A 19,539-nucleotide genomic window follows, 5' to 3' on the forward strand; every position below is an offset into this window, starting at 1 on the left:
TATGTAGTATACAGTATGTTAGTATGGATATTCGAACAGAGCTAGGGTATCATGCAACACAGACTATGTTTTAACGTGCACCTTAACACAGACTGGCATATACTGTACACAAACACATACACATTCACGTGAGAGTATAAGACACATACACACACTGTCACTGCAATTCTGCCTTTTACCCCAGTGTCTAGCTGTTCTCCAACTTGCTTCTTTATATAAATGCATCAGGATTGTTTAGTAATGCATACAGCAGGCCCCAGCCCCACAAATCATCCAGCGGCTTGCTCCCGCTATCACTCACTGGGCCGATATTTTACAACACAATTACTCCCCGCCTGACACAAATGAGCTGGGCCTGGAAACCTGCAGCAAGCTAATTACACTGAGGGACGTCCGCCTCGTTATTAAAACAATCAAAGCGTTTTACACCCACCACCACTGCACTGCCTCTGCATCCCAGGGAAGCTCACCCTCCTCTCCAGCTCTACACAAAACACAGTCCAACACTGAGGCTGGGATGCACAGTCCAACACTACTGGGTTGTATAAGGCTGGGATGCACAGTACGTCACTGCTGGGTTTTATAAGGCTGGGATGCACAGTACGTCAGTACTGGTTTTTATAAGGCTGGGATGCACAGTCCAACACTACTGGGTTTTATAAGGCTGGGATGCACAGTACGTCACTACTGGGTTTTATAAGGCTGGGATGCACAGTCCAACACTACTGGGTTTTATAAGGCTGGGATGCAACAGTTACGTCACTGCTGGGGTTTTATAAGGCTGGGATGCACAGTCCAACACTACTGGGTTTTATAAGACTGGGATGCACAGTACGTCACTACTGGGTTTTATAAGGCTGGGATGAACAGTCCAACACAACTGGGTTTCATAAGGCTGGGATGCACAGTACGTCACTACTGGGTTTTATAAGGCTGGGATGCAGTACGTCACTACTGGGTTTCATAAGGCTGGGATGCACAGTCCAACACTACTGGGTTTTATAGGCTGGGATGCACAGTACGTCACTGCTGGGTTTTATAAGGCTGGGATGCACAGTACAACACTACTGGGTTGTATAAGGCTGGATGGCACAGTACGTCACTACTGGGTCACTACTGGGTTTTATAAGGCTGGGATGAACAGTCCAACACTACTGGGTTTTATAAGGCTGGGATGCACAGTACGTCACTACTGGGTTTTATAAGGCTGGATGAACAGTCCAACACTACTGGGTTTTATATGGCTGGGATGAACAGTCCACACACTACTGGGTTTTATAAGGCTGGGATGCACAGTACAACACTACTGGGTTGTATAAGGCTGGGATGAACAGTACGTCACTACTGGGTTTTATAAGGCTGGGATGCACAGTACGTCACTGCTGGGTTTTATAAGGCTGGGATGCACAGTACGTCACTGCTGGGTTTTTATAAGGCTGGGATGAACAGTCCAACACTACTGGGTTTTTATAAGGCTGGGATGAACAGTCCAACACTACTGGTTGTATAAGGCTGGGATGAACAGTCCAACACTACTGGGTTTTGTAAGGCTGGGATGCACAGTACGTCACTACTGGGTTTTATAAGGCTGGAGATGCACAGTACAACACTACTGGGTTGTATAAGGCTGGGATGCACAGTACGTCACTGCTGGGTTTTATAAGGCTGGGATGAACAGTCCAACACTACTGGGTTTTGTAAGGCTGGGATGCACAGTACGTCACTACTGGGTTTTATAAGGCTGGGATGCCACAGTACAACACTACTGGGTTGTATAAGGCTGGGATGCACAGTACGTCACTACTTGGTTTTATAAGGCTGGGATGAACAGTCCAACACTACTGGGTTGTATAAGGTTGGGATGCACAGTCCAACACTACGGGTTGTATAAGCTGGGTGCACAAGTACGTCACTACTGGGTTTTATAAGGCTTGGATGAACAGTCCAACACTTGCTGGGTTGTATAAGGCTGTGATGCACAGTGCGTCACTGCTGGGTTTTATAAGGCTGGGATGCACAGTACGTCACTGCTGGGTTTTATAAGGCTGGGATGCACAGTCCAACACTACTGGGTTTTATAAGGCTGGGATGCACAGTACGTCACTACTGGGTTTTATAAGGCTGGGATGCACAGTCCAACACTACTGGGTTTTATAAGGCTGGGATGCACAGTACGTCACTACTGGGTTTATAAGGCTGGGATGCACAGTACGTCACTGCTGGGTTATAAGGCTGGGATGCACAGTACGTCACTGCTGGGTTTTATAAGGCTAGGATGCACAGTCCAGACTACTGGGTTTCATAAGGCTGGGATGCACAGTACGTCACTACTGGGTTCCATAAGGCGGGATGAACAGTACGTCACTGCTGGGTTTTATAAGGCTGGGATGCACAGTACGCACTGCTGGGTTTCATAAGGCTGGGATGCACAGTCCAACACTACTGGGTTTTATAAGGCTGGGATGCACAGTACGTCACTACTGGGTTTTATAAGGCTGGGATGCACAGTCCAACACTACTGGTTTTATAAGGCTGGGATGCACAGTACGTCACTACTGGGTTTTATAAGGCTGGGATGCACAGTACGTCACTGCTGGTTTTATAAGGCTAGGATGCACAGTCCAACACTATTGGGTTTCATAAGGCTGGGATGCACAGTCCAACACTACTGGGTTTTATAAGGCTGGGATGCACAGTACGTCACTGCTGGGTTTATAAGGCTGGGATGCACAGTACGTCACTGCTGGGTTTTATAAGGCTAGGATGCACAGTCCAACACTACTGGGTTTCATAAGGCTGGGATGAACAGTACGTCACTGCTGGTTTTATAAGGCTGGATGCACAGTACGTCACTGCTGGGTTTCATAAGGGTGGGATGCACAGTCCAACACTACTGGGTTTTATAGAGCTGGCATGCACAGTACGTCACTGCTGGGTTTTATAAGGCTGGATCACAGTCCAACACTACTGGGTTTTATAAGGCTGGGATGCACAGTACGTCACTAATGGGTTGTATAAGGCTGGGATGAACAGTCCAACACTACTGGGTTTTATAAGGCTAGGATTCACAGTAGAACACTACTGGTTTTGTAAGGCTGGGATGCACAGTACGTCACTGCTGGGTTTTATAAGGCTGGGATGCACAGTACGTCACTACTGGGTTTATAAGGCTGGGATGAACAGTCCAACACTACTGGGTTTTTATTGAGGCTGGATGCACAGTACAACACTACTGGGTTGTATAAGGCTGGGATGAACAGTCCAACACTACTGGGTTTTATAAGGCTGGGATGCACAGTACGTCACTATTGGGTTGTATAAGGCTGGGATGCACAGTACGTCATACTGGGTTTTATAAGGTTGGATGCACAGTCCAACACTACTCGGTTGTATAAGGCTGGGATGAACAGTCCAACACTACTGGGTTTTATAAGGCTGGGATGCACAGTACGTCACTATTAGGTTGTATAAGGCTGGATGCACAGTACGTCACTGCTGGGTTTATTAAGGTTGGGATGCACAGTCCAACACTACTCGGTTGTATAAGGCTGGGATGCACAGTAGAACACTACTGGGTTTTATAAGGCTGGGATGCACAGTACTCACTGCTGGGTTTTTAAGGCTGGGATGCACAGTACGTCAACTGCTGGGTTTTATAAGGCTGGATGCACAGTCCAACACTACTGGGTTGTATAAGGCTGTGGATGCACAGTAGAACACTACTGGGTTTTATAAGGCAGGATGCACAGTACGTCACTACTGGGTTTTATAAGGCTGGGATGAACAGTCCAACACTACTGGGTTTTATAATGCTGGGATGCACAGTACGTCACTGCTGGGTTTTATAAGGCTGGGATGAACAGTCCAACACTGCTGGGTTGTATAAGGCTGTGATGCACAGTACGTCACTGCTGGGTTTTATAAGGCTGGGATGCACAGTACGTCACTGCTGGGTTTTATAAGGCTGAGATGCACAGTCCAACACTACTGGGTTTTATAAGGCTGGGATGCACCAGTACGTCACTACTGGGTTTCATAATGCTGGGATGCACAGTCCAACACTACTGGGTTTTATAAGGCTGGGATGCACAGACGTCACTACTGGGTTTTATAAGGCTGGGATGCACAGTCCAACACTACTGGGTTTTATAAGGCTGGGATGCACAGTACGTCACTACTGGGTTTTATAAGGCTGGGATGCACAGTACGTCACTGCTGGGTTTTATAGGCTAGGATGCACAGTCCAACACTACTGGGTTTCATAAGGCTGGGATGCACAGTACGTCACTGCTGGGTTTTATAAGGCTGGATGCACAGTACGTCACTGCTGGGTTTTATAAGGCTGGGATGCACAGTACGTCACTACTGGGTTTATAAGGCTGGGATGCACAGTCAACACTACTGGGTTTGGTATAGAGGCTGGGATGCACAGTACGTCACTACTGGGTTTTATAAGGCTGGGATGCACAGTACGTCACTGCTGGGTTTTATAAGGCTGGGATGCACAATACGTCACTGCTGGGTTTTATCTGGGTATTGTATTGTACTGTATGTATTGTATATGCATCAGTGGCATATCAAATTGTTGCAATGTACTCAACCTATGAAGTGTTCTTTACAGCTCTGTGGTGTTTTGCAGGTCTCTGAACCTTACAATATAAAGTGAGAGTAACATACAGTACATTCACACTGCAATGGATACTACTGACAAAGCACAATGTGTTGTGACATTTCCAACTAAGACTTAACAATGCGCAAATTATAAATAATTTAAATGCGTCCTCACTCAAATGAACACTGTGAGAATCCATCCTCTTGCGCCAATGAAAAATAAAACACATGAATGTTCATTTGAATTATCTAGGTACACCTAATTCAATTTTGTGTTCATGGAAAATTTAAAACAGGTCTCCTCCTCATCATTTCCATTTGGACATGAAAGGGGGAGGAGGAGTAAGAGGGGGGGGAGGGGTGCAGGGGGAGGCGTGTGGCGGGGGAAACGGAGGTACAGGGGGAGAGGGGACAGGGGAGATTCCGGATGTGTCCCTCCTCCCTCTGGGCAGTGCAGGAGCTGCAGTTCAGTTCCTCTCTGTCAGCTCAGAGCTAGCTGCTTTGTGGCTGGGTATCTGTGGCCTTGTTAATTGACATTAAAGAGGCCCAGGGCTGCAGTAGGTACATTCAGGGCTGTGCAGATGAGTGACTCTCAGCTGCACAGCACAGTGCCATGGCAGAGTGGCTGACATGTGGGAAAATTGAAGGCAAAAAGCCTTGCCTCCTCTGAAGTCCTTGGCGGGGGAAAAAATGCAATGATAGCAGATATTTTGTGCTCTTAATTACTGAGTGTTTATTCTGCCACCCCCCTCTCACCCTGTAGGCTTTCATACCACTGAACCAGAGACTTTTAAAAAGGAGAGAAGAAAAAACTGTCCAAGTTGAACTTTATTTAAAAACACAGATGGACCAAACAGCACAGCAGACATGGTTTAGTCTCTTTCTCTGATGCTTTAGAGGGACAGTTCATTTCTACTACATCTGTGTTGCTTAATCGTTTTTGTGTCTGGAAAATGTATGGTGGACTGGGAGCAGTCCACGATTTCAGTTTACTTTGACCTGTAGCCCGCTAACGTTAGCATCGGCCATTTGGGAGATCTTGCCTCGCCATGCAAATAAAATAAAACAAATAAACAAACAAAACTGACAAATACAAAGTATGGGTTAGCATAATTTCTTAGCATGCTAGCCCACCTCAATGCCGTTAATGTGATTTGTTATCTTCTTGATTACTTATAATATCCAAACTATACTATTATATTTGTAATTGGATGTATAGGCACCATTGCTCTCCTGAGAGAAACTGACCAGCCTTAAACCTCACTTAACCGGTTCAGTTGAATAGGTAGATGGCTAGCTCATTAGCACACAGCACATGAAATCAATGCTTTGGGCTCTAGCTCCCCAACCACTGCCACAAGAGAGGCCTGGCTGGCTCAGATGTTCCAGCATGATTCAGAGGAATATGGAGATAATACTGACCCTAGCTGGTAGTCCCACAGAGAGAGAGATCCACTTACTGGGATTCCCATCTGAATGGGTGTGCTACCCTATATTGTAGCTAGCCCTTCCATTACATTGCACATCTCCACTTGATCATGCCTCGACACGTCTAACATGTCTAACCAAAATATAAAATGGCATGAGCATAACATTAGCCAGTAGCTAATCACACTTTCGTAAAACATTCTAAAGATGTGTTCTACAATAGAATTAGGTTGTAATCACAGGTTGGCACGTGGCCAGAGTGGTTACATATCTGTTGTCATGTCACCCTTTCCCAATCAGTTCTCTTGGTTAGTTTTAGTGTTGTCAGTAAGTGCTCCTTCTGGCTGGAATTTTGGCTTCTGCATTGAATTTTGTATTTGACTACCCAATGTGTATACTATCCTTCATCCTATGCAAAAAAGCTAAATATTATTTTAATGTTTTTACCGTGAATAGCATATATGGCTGGATTTAGCTTTGTAATTAGTCTTCAGTTAACCCTGATTCACTTCCTTCCCTGGCAGCATACTTTGAATGTCTCACCCATTTTTTAAATAAATAACAATGATAGTGAGTATTGTTTTCACTAATTCTGCCCTGATGTGATAGATTGTTATCTAGTCTGGGAGATGAATCACATTTGGTAGACATATTAAATAGGTAGAACATGTACAGTAGGCACGGAGATTTAAATCTCTAGTCAACTCTAGTCAACATTTGACTTTGCCAAATATACTACCTTTAACATGTTGTTTTGATATTTAGGACCGTTAATGGTTCCCATTTCAGTTGCATGTTTTTTACACATTGAGCTGCAAAATGAACCACTCAGTAAATCTTTTTTTTTCAAGCAGAATAATCAGAAGGAAACAAGTGAACACTGAATGGGTGAATCATTGCATTATGGTGTGGTTACCGGTTAGCTTTTGCCGTTTCCTCTTTGAGAGATGATAAAAGGGCCAACTCTCTTTTCGGGAAAAGATCGCTAGAAATATATCTTCTGTCCCTCGTTGTGTGTGATGCTGTATTAAAGCCATATTTCCTGTCATCGCTGGCAGATATATAGTGTGCCTTAAACAATATGAACTATGTGTTAAGAAATAAATTGCTTACACCACTGGAATTCTTACAGGAACACTTCAATCCAGACCCTCGAACCTCTTTATTTAATTATTTCTTGCACATTTTTCCCAGTGCAAGCAGACATGGGTACTGATTGTAATAAAACACTCTGGGTGTGAGGGAAAGGTGGCTACCATGTCAGATTTCTATGTATAGATGGAATAAAATGAAATGTTTTGCTTTTCTATGGAACTCTGTTTGGGTCTTTGTGTGTCAAAAAAGATACACGTCAAATAACACTATTTAACGTTCATTCTTTTTTAACGTAGTTATTACACACTGATTACACTATCACTGTTATTTCATATGTCACAGCTATTCACCGATACGTATGTTATGATGATGGTAAAGTGTTGTCTCGCACACCTGCCGCATGAGGCAGACACACAAGCTCTGGAACAGTGCTGGTCAGACGAAAAGGAAACTAGCTGATGGATGCAATGTTCTCCCCAAAAAACATAGCAAAACAATATCTGTTCAGCTATTGTCAGCTAGCTAAGTACCTAGATAATTGTCAACATCTAAAATACCCCTAATTTATTAGTTTTTGTATTTGGTTTGTTGATGGTCGGACCAGGTCCGGTCAAGCCACACACACAAGCCAGATTAAGCTAGCTAGCTGCTTATAACATTAGCTCGGGGCAACAGGGCTAGGTAACTGGCTAGCTTAATTACTTTGTTATCTAGCTAGCTAGCTACCGGTAGTTATTTTCATGAACCAAAGTTCAATTTCAATAGGAGAAAAGCAAGTGGCTGCCTAGCTAATACTTTGTCACATGGCTTCCTAAATCATTGCTAAGAATATTGAAAATGATTGCAGTTTCTGGTCATTGTTTAGCTAGCTACCCCAGAAGTTGCAAATAACATCTGTATCAAAGATATTTGTGAGTGACTTTGTCATACTGCAAACCGAAGTCAACGTAGTAGGGAGACAGCCTACCTCCAGTTTCCAAACTGTCATCAATGTTGACAAAATCCTTGAATATTAATCTGTATTTTGACTAGCTAGGATGAGTCAGGTGCAACTGCTTGGGGTGTGGCTGTCTGGCAGGCAGGCTGGCTGGCTGTCTGGCAGGCAGCAGCAGGATCACCATTCTTTCTCCCCTGCCTCTGGGATGGTTGCATGTCAGGGACATTTTTTATCCTGCTCATTTGATCCTGATCTTATTTCAAATGCTCACACAGACATTTTCCCATTTGGTCGAACAAATAATGCCTTATGTTGTATTGTAAACACATTGTGGCCGGTTTGTGTGCTTGTTTGGAGATTATTATTTTTTACAGCTTTGACAGTGCTTCTGACCGGAGTGGTGGCACTTGGCTTGCGCATGCAAATTCAGCGCACACAATATTCTATAATAGGATTTTGTTATTTGACGTGTCAAATTAAAGGCTTATAGTGCTATTTAACGTGTGTCTTTTTTGACACGCAAAACCCAAATGCCTTTCCGTGTGAAGTTTACTGATGTAATTTCATTTTGAGACAAGAAATAACTTGTAATTGTATTCCTCAATATTTTATGTTTATGATTTAGTGAAAAGTAAATGTTCCCTTTTTTGTCACTGTTATTGGAGTTATTGGAGTCAAGGAGAGAGGGCCAGTATGCCATCCCTGCCCATCGACAAAGACAGGCCCCCTCTAACTGTTGTTATCTTTTCACACACACACCATCACACACACACACACACACACACCACACACACACCACACCACACACACACACACAACACACACACACACACACACACACACACACACACACACACACACACACACACACACACACCACACACACACCACACACACACACACACACACACACACCATAGGGCCACATGTTGGGGAAGTGTACGAGTTCTGCATGCCATTCTACTGTTAATGTGTCTCACACATAAATCCAAATATCGAGCAAGGGCAATCTGCAAACTAACCTCTCTCTGTCTCTCTCCCCCTCACTTCATCCCTTTCTCTCTCTCTCTTTCTCTGTTCTGACGAGAAGAAATTGCAGTTCTCTCTGTGTTTCTCCTGTCTTATGATTAAGAGTTTCTGTCTCCTCAGCACACACACAGATCATGAATAGTAATTTGATGTTTCAAATGATTGGCAGTCACAACCATTCCATGCTCATCAGAAGAGAACAGCATTGGAACCACCTCCTTCCCATCTTAAACCTAGAGATATCGACATTGCATATGATTAAACACCCCACAGCATTTGTCTTAAAGAGTTGTGTTGCGCTGGACTGCTGAGCTGGTGTCTCCCAGCAACGCTGTTATGTTCCCCATCAAATGGAGAACAAAGGGCTGAATTTTGTTTGTGTTTTCTAATCCGTATTTCTCATTGACTAAATGATGGATGGGGAGCAGCAGCGTGACAGCTGCCTGTGATGCGATTCAAAGCCCCAGGAAGTGGATTATCCCTGGCAGGATMCTGGTGCCCTCATGCCCAGGGTGCCACTGTCTCTCAGGGGCRCTAGAGCATCCTGGGCAGGCCGTGACGGTAGTGGTGGTGGTGGTGGAGCACTGCAGATAAGGGCAGTAAGATAATACATTTAAAAAATAATAACATAAATAATAACAATTAAAAGCCCTACCTCGTCCCCTAGTGGTCTGTAAAACAAAATGAGAGGAGAAGAAGAAATCACTGAAGAGGCCGTGGTGACATGCTCTCTGCAGGCCTCAGCTCTCCCTTTCAAAGCATGCCAAACTTTTGAAGAGGCGCTCTCTCAGTTTATAAATCGCCCCCTTCCCTCCTTGCTCCATTACCCCAACCCCCCTTGCAGAGATCTTGGCAGAGGCCATCTGACAGGTGAATCAAACTGAAGTGAGTGATGGGGAGGAGAGGGAGGAGAGGGAGGAGAGGGAGGAGAGGGAGGAGAGGGAGGCTCGGAGGGGTGGTGGAGGGGGTGAAGGATAACAATCAAAGGAATGAGGGAATACAGGTGTTTGGGTTTATGAGACAACCACAGTTGCCCGGGCCTTTGACAGCTGTTGATGTTATCAGTGACGCTTGGCTGTTATTGGCTGCAGGTTTTAGAAGGGGTGAGAGGGGGGATGGGGAGGAGAAACATCCCCGTGGTTGATAACATTTGGCTGAACTTTCCCGATGTGAACCTCCCTCCTGACTCTTTTAAAGTCTTGCCGATCACACAGAGAGAGACGGGTGTATGGGAAGACAAGTACAATATTATTGACTGGAGTGTTTCACATCTATTAGGAAGAGAACTGGGAGGGTGGTGTGGGGGGGGGAGGGTGGTAGCTGTAGAAAGATGACAGGCCTCAAGATAATCAGGGGGAAATGAAGGCAGCAGAGTAACCCTTCACCAGAGGAAAAGCCAGCTCTGTGCGAGAGGTCGCTGTGCAAAATGGAAAACAAATACAAAACCAACCGCCAAACAAGCGAGTGGCGGCCATTAGCTATGAACCCTCCAGCATGTGCTTTGAACTTTACTTTTATCGCTAAGTCCTTAGAGTTAAGGATAACCATCAAACAAAAGCTAAGATTTCACATAATATATTCAAACAGCTATTTAAATACAACATATAATTCCACTGTGTGATTACCCTGGGGTTTTAATTGGGGAGTTCTCTGTCTGCCGCTGAGGAGAATGTCATGACATGCTTTACTCAATACTCATAGACACATGGCCAATATGACAGCAGTATATCTCTGTTGTGCTGAGACGTTTACTAGCAGTGAAACGATGCCAAGATGCAACAGCTGATGAGCAACCCTTACTGTCTACACACTGTGGATCTAGCCATCATGTGCGGTGTCCATCTGTGGATAGAACCATCCTGGGTGCCCCGGCCCATTCCAGTGTGTATGACTACATACGCCTATTCACCCCTGTTRTGTTTTGTGGTCTAATATGAATTAATCACATTGTAATCCCCACACCTTTCACCAGCACAGAGATTACCACCAAGCACAGTAACTGCATGGAGACAAAGCCACAAACCAATGAATACTGTACCGTGATATGATACCGCAGGATATCCCCGAAAAAGGAAATCAATTTTGATAAAACATTGACCCCGGTGAAGATTAGTAAAAATAGGAGGGAAGTATAATACACATAATCCTTTTTTATTCCATTTCCTTTCTATTTTGTTCATTGAATGCTAATTCTCTCTGCGGTGCGGTAATGCTCACCATGGATAAGCTGTATGGTAATAGATTCGCTTCATACCAACTTCACACAGAAATGTGTCAAAACTCCTCAGACACAGAACCCCCCCCCTACCCCTCAGTCAGAAAAAAAATGCTCCCTGGTCTTTACCCTCCATTATTTCTCTTTTAGCAGCATTCATTTCTACTTCAAATTTTTATTTGAGGTATTCAGGAATGAGAGCTACTAGCTGGAATTGTGTTTGGTAATAATTGATGTGGTGTGGTCTCCCTCAGTTCTCTGTAGAGGCTCTGGGTCTAATTCATCTGGACGAATCCCATCATAATTCTACCATCTTCATGTTCAAACCAGCTTCTTGCTTGTTGAACATTTCTGAAGGGAATATTTTCAAATTCATAGTTTCACTATCCAAAACCAAATTCTAACTCTGTTTCAAAGTTTCAACGTTCCCACTCAAATTGGTTTTGAAAGGGATGTGCAGAGCTTCTGCCCACAAATCACACACTTCATCACGCGCTTGTTTATTTGCTACCAGCTTGTTTCCAACAACAATATTTATCCCTTTGCTAATGCTTTTTTAAACGCCATACGTTCTCAGCCTAGACCATTTTCTCTCATTATTAAAGGAGGTAGATATCAAAGTTTTAGTAATCAGGGGAGGGGAGGATGGGCGGTCATTAAATTGAAGAGCAATACATGTTGTTCCCCACTCTGCTCTCCTTTTTAATGTGCTGGATGACAAATTACATCCCTGAGGTTTCTCTTGTTATTCTACAATTATGGTCCCAGTATTTCTGCGCTACATTTCATGAGGAGGGAGAGGGTTCAGAACGATCTGTTCTTCATTGTACCATCTCTGCATGGTGGCCAGTTCTTATCATTAACTTACATGAGGGTTAATGGAGCGGTACAAAGGGTCCTATGGCTCCTAGACCTAGAAATTATGTCAGGGGTCCAGATATCACCTAAACAACAATAGCATAATATCCACATCTCCATCTTGCTTGGAGTTGTCAGTTATTCAAATGTCTTTTTATTTCCCGAAATGCCTTGAGGAACAATTGTTTTGAACAGTGAGGAGAGTTGCAGTGTTGCAAATGAGCTGTACCAGAGGGGAACAGGTGAAGCGAGAGGATTTACTCCGCCCCAAAATCTGTCTGTGTGAGATAAGTCCGTTTTTGTATGGAGGTCTATGAGAGAGTGTTGAATTACGTGAGGTTTATTTGATCAAATATACATTTTGTAATGTTCAGGCTGTTACAAATGTACAGATATAGGTACATTTAGTTGTGCCTGTTGTTCACACGCATATCTTCCCTTCTCATTGGCTAGAATGGTCCCACCTGATCTCGCCTGCCTTCAATCAGCGAGGATATGTATGTCCATTGTTAGAGCGGTAACTCGGCTATCTTGTCGATATAATAGATCCCCTTTGTTTGTACATGGATAAGGCCACGCATGTCACCTTTAGACTCGCTCACGTAGACCTACCTCCAAGCCTCCTGCTCCCTCCCTTGTCTCAGCTGTCATCACACCGCAATATGTTACACCAAAACGGACAACTTTTCAAAACTCCTTCTCATGTCGCTACTATAAATCCAATAACAAAAATAAGCTATGCATGGAAGAATCTGTTTCTGTAATCGCTGGCCTGGACAATGGATGTCCCTGTAGATTTGCGTATGAGACAGAGATGAATTTCAACCTCTCAGACAGAAGAGCTGTGTTGAACAATACGCTGGAACGGAGAGGAGAAGAGACGAGGGCTCGTAGGGGGAGAAGGGGTCTGTTCGAGGTGATGTTAAGTTATTGAGTGCCATGTGAAACTCCAAGAGCTCTCAAATAAGCAGCGATATGCAACCTGTTCCCAGTAATCCGTTCTGTCACAGGAGACATATGGAAGTCGGGAGAAAGAGAAGAGGGAGGAGGGTGCTGATGGGAAAATCCCATCGACAGACCATAAAAAGTCCATCTCTACTTTGGACTTTTACTTACAGGGCTATGCAGGTATGCTGAGGTATGGAATCATTTGCCCTCTGACCCCCTGTAAACTCAAGTATCATGCAAAGGCCCTGATTAAAGTGGTATTAGGGACTAGTTTCCTCTGATTTGAGGGATTAGTATGCTGTACTACCAATCATGATTGTACAGGCCCTTTAGGCTACATGAGAGAAGGTACGATCTCAGGTTACAGTATGGGAATTATCAACGGCAACATTCAACACATGCAAATACAGATACTGTGCAAGTGCTTGTGGGTGTACATGTACAGTATATGCTTCTATACATTTTGGTTCAAATGTTTGATGATGTTATGTCACCACAAGAAATAGCAATTCATTCCTGTAATATTAGTTTTAGCCACAGCTTTAACATATTTGCCTCTCTTTTCTCTATCTGGCTTTCATAAAAATGTTCCCATTTGTAAGGTGCATGGATTCTACCTGACCACAGAAGTACAGAGCAGCCCCATTTACAGAATGAGAACGAGAACCAAATATACTGAATCTGCAGAAATGTATTAGGCACTTTATGATTTTGATAATATGTCACGCTTAAAAATTGCTAGCTTTTTTTCATAGCCTCTTCCAAACATAGAAGTGCTGTGTGTGTAAACATCCCCTTTGCTTTGAGGGTAGGAGGCTCTTTAACTTAGGAAGAGAGAAGGAGAGGAGGGGGGGGAAGAGGCACAAGCCCCCCCCCACCGCTCATTTTTGTAATTAGCTTCAGCCATGTCAGCGTTTTTTAATGAAAAATGTTCTAAATATGTTGATAGGAGATCTTTTCAGCGAGTGAAGAGGGACAACAAGCACACCACAGCCGTGCATTCACGGTGTATGGTTTAGTGTGTGTGTGTGCGTGTGCGTGCGTGCGATCGTCTTCGAGGGATCGCGTGCATGGTGAGTGAGTGTGCGAGTGTGTGTGGGTGGGTGTGTGTGTGTTCCATCTTAAACAGCCCGCTAATCACACAAATTATTGCATCTAATTACTGCTTGGGCTCTAATTAATTCCTTCAGTATCACATCCATTTGAGTGGCGCAGTCAGCACCACGGCCGACGCTGTTTTCGGGAAATCTGGCTGTTAATTTGTTTATTAAAACAACATATATTGCATAAAGCGTCTGAAATGAATGGGTGTAGCCATTGCCTGCATCGCTCGTGGTGTGTGCTGATGGGTTGTGTTGTAACGTCAGAGACTGGAGGACCACCAAGTGATCCGCTATAGAAAACTGTATCGTCTCTTTCTCCCTCTCCCTAGTAGATTATAAATGATAACACTCAGGCTGAATAACCGAGGCTGATGCCTGTGCTAATTGACTGCGCTGTACAACAAGCGAGTTGGTTGAACCCTTTTAAAACAAAATCATGTCCAGTTGGGGCTGTGACGCCGCTTTGCTCCATGTAGATTGATTAACATGGGGAAGGAAGAGTTTCAAACTGTGAGCTCTGATTAATAGATAAATTAAGAAACAGTTCCGATTTCACATGACATTAAAACCGGTGCATTTGCAGTGTTCTGCTGTAGTTGTCTAGTGTGTGGTGTGTGGTGTGTGTGTGTGTGGGTTGTGATGTGTTGGTGTGCTGTGTGTGTTGTCGTTTGTGTGTGTGTTATGGTGTGTGTGTGTGTGTGTGTGTGGTGTGTGTTGTGTGCTTGGTGTGTGTGTGTGTGTGTGTGTGCTGTTGTGTGTGTGTGTGTGTGGTGTGTGTGTGATATGTGGTGCGCGTGTCTATGGTGTGGTGTGTGGTGTGTGTGTGTGCCGAGCACGTGTAATGTACACGTTTCTGTGTGGCGTGTAGCACAGGTGTGTGAGATGATCACAGGTACTACTCAAAGTAATGATTTGACGACGTGAATTGTTTGTCTGAACATTATTAATACAATACTCCTGCAACCACACAGACGCAGTTGAACACACAGTACAGTATGTCTGGTTATATACTCTGGTGTAATGACCAAAGGACGTGATGAACAGCGGGAGGGTTTATTCTGAGATCAATGTTTTCTTCGTCCTGATTTCCTGGCCTTAATTGACACAATCCAAGTTTACTTGAAACAACCAAAAAAAACGGACTTTGCTCATCAAAATGATACATGCTTATCTGTAATGTAGATTTGGTCTGTTTGAGAAGAAGCCTAACACTTTTCAATTTGTTATTGTGCTGACGGTTGTTTCTTTGGACACTCTTCCCCCTACTGGTGTGGAACCATAATCATCACAGCACCGTGATGTTCTATATGTTCACTACTATATACGTCACTGTGTTCATCTGTAATTCGTGTAAACGTGATTTGAAATGAATATTCTCACCAAGATACAACATATTTTGCTGGGCTGTATCTTCGACCAGATTGCGTTTTTCACAAAACATAAATACTTATTTCGAATGTTGCTATATTCATGTTTCCCTTATTATCACATGCTAATAAACACATGGTATGTATGTGAGAACAATCGCATTCCTTGATTATTTGTGAAATACTGTATAACAAATCAGGAATACTATTGTTTTTGGATCAGATTTAACCTCAAACCAATGCTATGCCACACATTCAATTGAGGTGCTGTATGTATGTAGATATGTAGTATGTAGATATTGATCATTGTAGAGGCTCTCAGAGGGCTAAATCAGACCTAATCTTATCTTAACAGATACAGTATGAACATAAACACCACTGCTGTGTTACACACAATTCACACAGGCGGGCATAAACACGACGCGACACACCCCCACATCCTTCAGAACAGTGACTGAACGCGGCTAACGTCAGTTTGTCTGGAAGAAAGGCACTGATAGCCCTCACATTTCAGCTTGAACAAGAAAAGGAAATGGACAAAAATGTTCAGCAAGAATGAATACGCTCGATCCCTTCTCTTCAAATGTCGGCGAAGTCAAGCAAACACGCTGTGGAGCAAGGGCCACTGTGGCGGCTGAAGACGCGTACACTAAAGTGGTTTGATGAGAATTAGCTGTACACGAGATGGAGATTTTTTGACATCGGTTATTAAGAATTAACGAGCCTTAATAATGTATGGCGCTTCCAAAGTTCTCCATTCATTTTTTATATCCTCTCCATCCCAGTCCATTATTTGCAAGAAATCAAATGAAATTCTAAATAACGCCTTGGTGACGTCAGGTGCTGGGGCTGGAGCGGTGTAATGGTGTAGAGGATGGGCTCAGTCCTCCACCATTCATCACGGTGTGTGTCTGACACGGTTCTATTGTCCTCCTGGAGGTCCTCAGCTGTGACCCACATTGAGAGAGGAGGACAAGGGAACAGACGCACTCTCTCTTCCTCTCTAYTACACACACCCACATACACACCCACGCACCAAAAAAAAAGACACATACACATGCACGCAAGCACTTTCAAGCACACAGACACACACACACAATATAACCCGCTAGGCTACAAACACAAATCACATGAAGCCAATCAGCAGCAATTGCTCTCTCTCTCTCGCCCCTCTCACACACGTTCCTATTTTGTGTATTTATATATACTGCGCTGGCTGCACACGTTTACATATAAACATATTGATAAACAGTTAGAAACGTTCACACGTTTACCTTGAGTAAAGCTGCAAGCTCCCGTGGATGCTTACAGAAACATACAGACAAGCCCCTGCCTTTCTTAAATAATTACCCCACTTGCAAATGTGATCCTTCATTCGGAGCCGAATGCTATAGGTCTCCCCCTCGCTCTCATTAGAACACTTGGGTCCACAACAGAGCCGGGCTATTCCAGAAATTATCAATTAAAAAGGAGCATCATTTGCATATGAGGAAGAGGAGATTTATGAGTGGAGCGGTGCACGCCGCTGTGTCTGCCTTAGCAATCCGGCGCCGCTCAGATTGTTTGTGACCAATCTTAAATCGTGGAGCCCAACGAAGACGAAGTGCTGTGTTGCTGTTAACGTCAGGAGTCTGAGGCCTGCGCAGGATTTATTAGGAATATTATCACAAGTTTTTGCTTTTAATATGTGCCAAGCTCCTCCGAGGAATGTTTCCTCACAGCAATTATGCTCCTCAATACATGCATTCCTATGCCTGGCGTATAATATATTAATAAATATACGTGAGGAGAGGGGGAGAATTTGCGCGAGCGGTCGTGCCTATAAATCACCCTTTTTTTTTTAGAAACACTGTCCCACAGCACTCAAAGTAAAATAGGCCAACTGATCACAGCTGTCTTTTGTCAAAAACATAACTAATGCCCTTGATTTGGAAAAACAACAGTTTCATCATTAAAATGTGGACCCTTACGGCCATGGTTTTAGCCTATGCTAATGTACTGCTGCCCTGGAAAATTGAATCGACCTCTCAAGGGCTCTGTAGAGAGAGAGAGAGAGAGAGAGAGAGAGATGATGAGAGAGGAGTTTTAGGAGGCATGAGAGAGAGAGAGAGAGAGAGAGAGAGGAGAGAGAGAGAGAGAGAGAGAGAGAGAGAAGAAGAGAGAAGAGAGAGAGAGAGAGAGAGAGAGAGAGAGAGAACCTTGTTCCTACACTGTTCTGGACGGCTATTTTACAGACAACACATAGCCACACGCACTGACTGGACATATTGTCCTTACCCAGCTCACACAGTTTCACATACAGCAATACAATAGAGTATAATTCAATGTCCCTCCCTTAGAACTCTTTGTTTTAAAGACTCCTAAGATGAACTATATTTATGTCAGAAAAGAAAAAGAAAAGTTAATACGCTGTAATAATAAGCATTACTACATATCTTCCAATTTATCAATAACAGTATCATAAATACAATTTCTGAAGCTGAAAAGTAACTTATTGTTTATTAAAAGGTATAGAATAAAAAAAATAACAAAAAAATCCCAAATGATAGAAGGTTAACCATGTCAAAACCGTCATACTACTGTGCCATGACTGTACATACTGTAAGTGAGGAGAGACCTTCACATGTCCACTGTCGATATTTCTTCAATATCAACAGGGTTCCCATGAGACAGACATGCTGAGCATCCAGTCATGCGGTAACACTGCCTCTAAACAACAAACATCTCGCACATTTGCTTTAGGGTTGTGCATTAATAATGGAATGTTGAATGAATCAAAACACTTGACATTATGGCTCTTTTGTGGATGAAAACCAACATCAATAACATCAATAACACATATATGTGTTTTTTTGTCCGTGTGTGTGTCCACAGTGTCAGCGGGTGTGGAGGAGTGTGTGCTGTGTGTGTCTGGTGTGTGAGGTTGAGTAAGCCTTGACGTTGTGAATATGAGGAGCAGTGAAAATGGATCACCCTCCCAAAGGCTAAGTGGGATGGCTTGTTTAATATCCCCCAATTAGAGTACGATTTGAGAGATCAGCCGATGACTAGCCAGGCTGACACCACCTCCACAGAGGGCCTGTCACAGGGTGTCACAGTGCAAATGTATGCGCTCAATTACTGTTCTCAGGCCCAGCCATGGGGCCTAAATATAAAATGGCAGCTCTGAGAGCCTGRAAGACCCTGGAAGCCCATGGAAGCGGTCGAGGGAAAGGCGGATGGGTGAATGGGAATACCAAGAGACCCCCGGGTTGAAATATAACTCTGTGATCTCCTGCTATTATATTTATCCGGGTTACAGCTCCGTATAAAGCCATCCCTCTCTCCTCCCCTCTCCCTCTGTCTCTCTCGGTGAGAGGGACAACCGTACTGTGCCGTGTGCGGACTGGGGAGAGGGTGACCTGTGACCTGTGGTGGTGTTGCGTTGCAGCGGGGAGCTGAGTGTAGCTCTCTCTCAGATTCAGGGGTGATAATAGGGGGATATGGAGCCTTGGATACGACGCATAGCGGCTCTGTTCTAGCCACCGCCGGCTCCTCCTAATTGCTCTCAGAGGGGGAGAGAGGACCAGCCGCTCCTGTAAAAACTGCACAGATGTGCTTCCTCTGTCTCTCTTTCCCTCTCTCTCCCCTCTCTACCACCAGCCAGACATCAGGAGAGAGAGAGAGAGAGATGAATATGCAAATAAAAGATGCGGTATAATATTTTATGAAATTTTTGTGGGCACTATTCTTTGGCTGATATTGAAGATGATTTCCCCTGCTATCCCCGTTTCCCACACTTTTCAAAAAGATATGTGATAAAAAAAAGACATGCCCGAATCCTTTTCCTCACTTCGCCTAGCAGTACCAGAACAGTGTAGCGAACAAGCCTCTCTCTCTCTCTCTTCTCTCTCTCTCTCTCGTCTCTGCTCTCTCTCTCTCTCCTCTCTCCTCTCTCTCTCTCTCTCT

Source organism: Salvelinus sp. IW2-2015, linkage group LG10, assembly GCF_002910315.2.
Source record: "Salvelinus sp. IW2-2015 linkage group LG10, ASM291031v2, whole genome shotgun sequence".
Lineage (NCBI taxonomy): Eukaryota > Metazoa > Chordata > Actinopteri > Salmoniformes > Salmonidae > Salvelinus > Salvelinus sp. IW2-2015.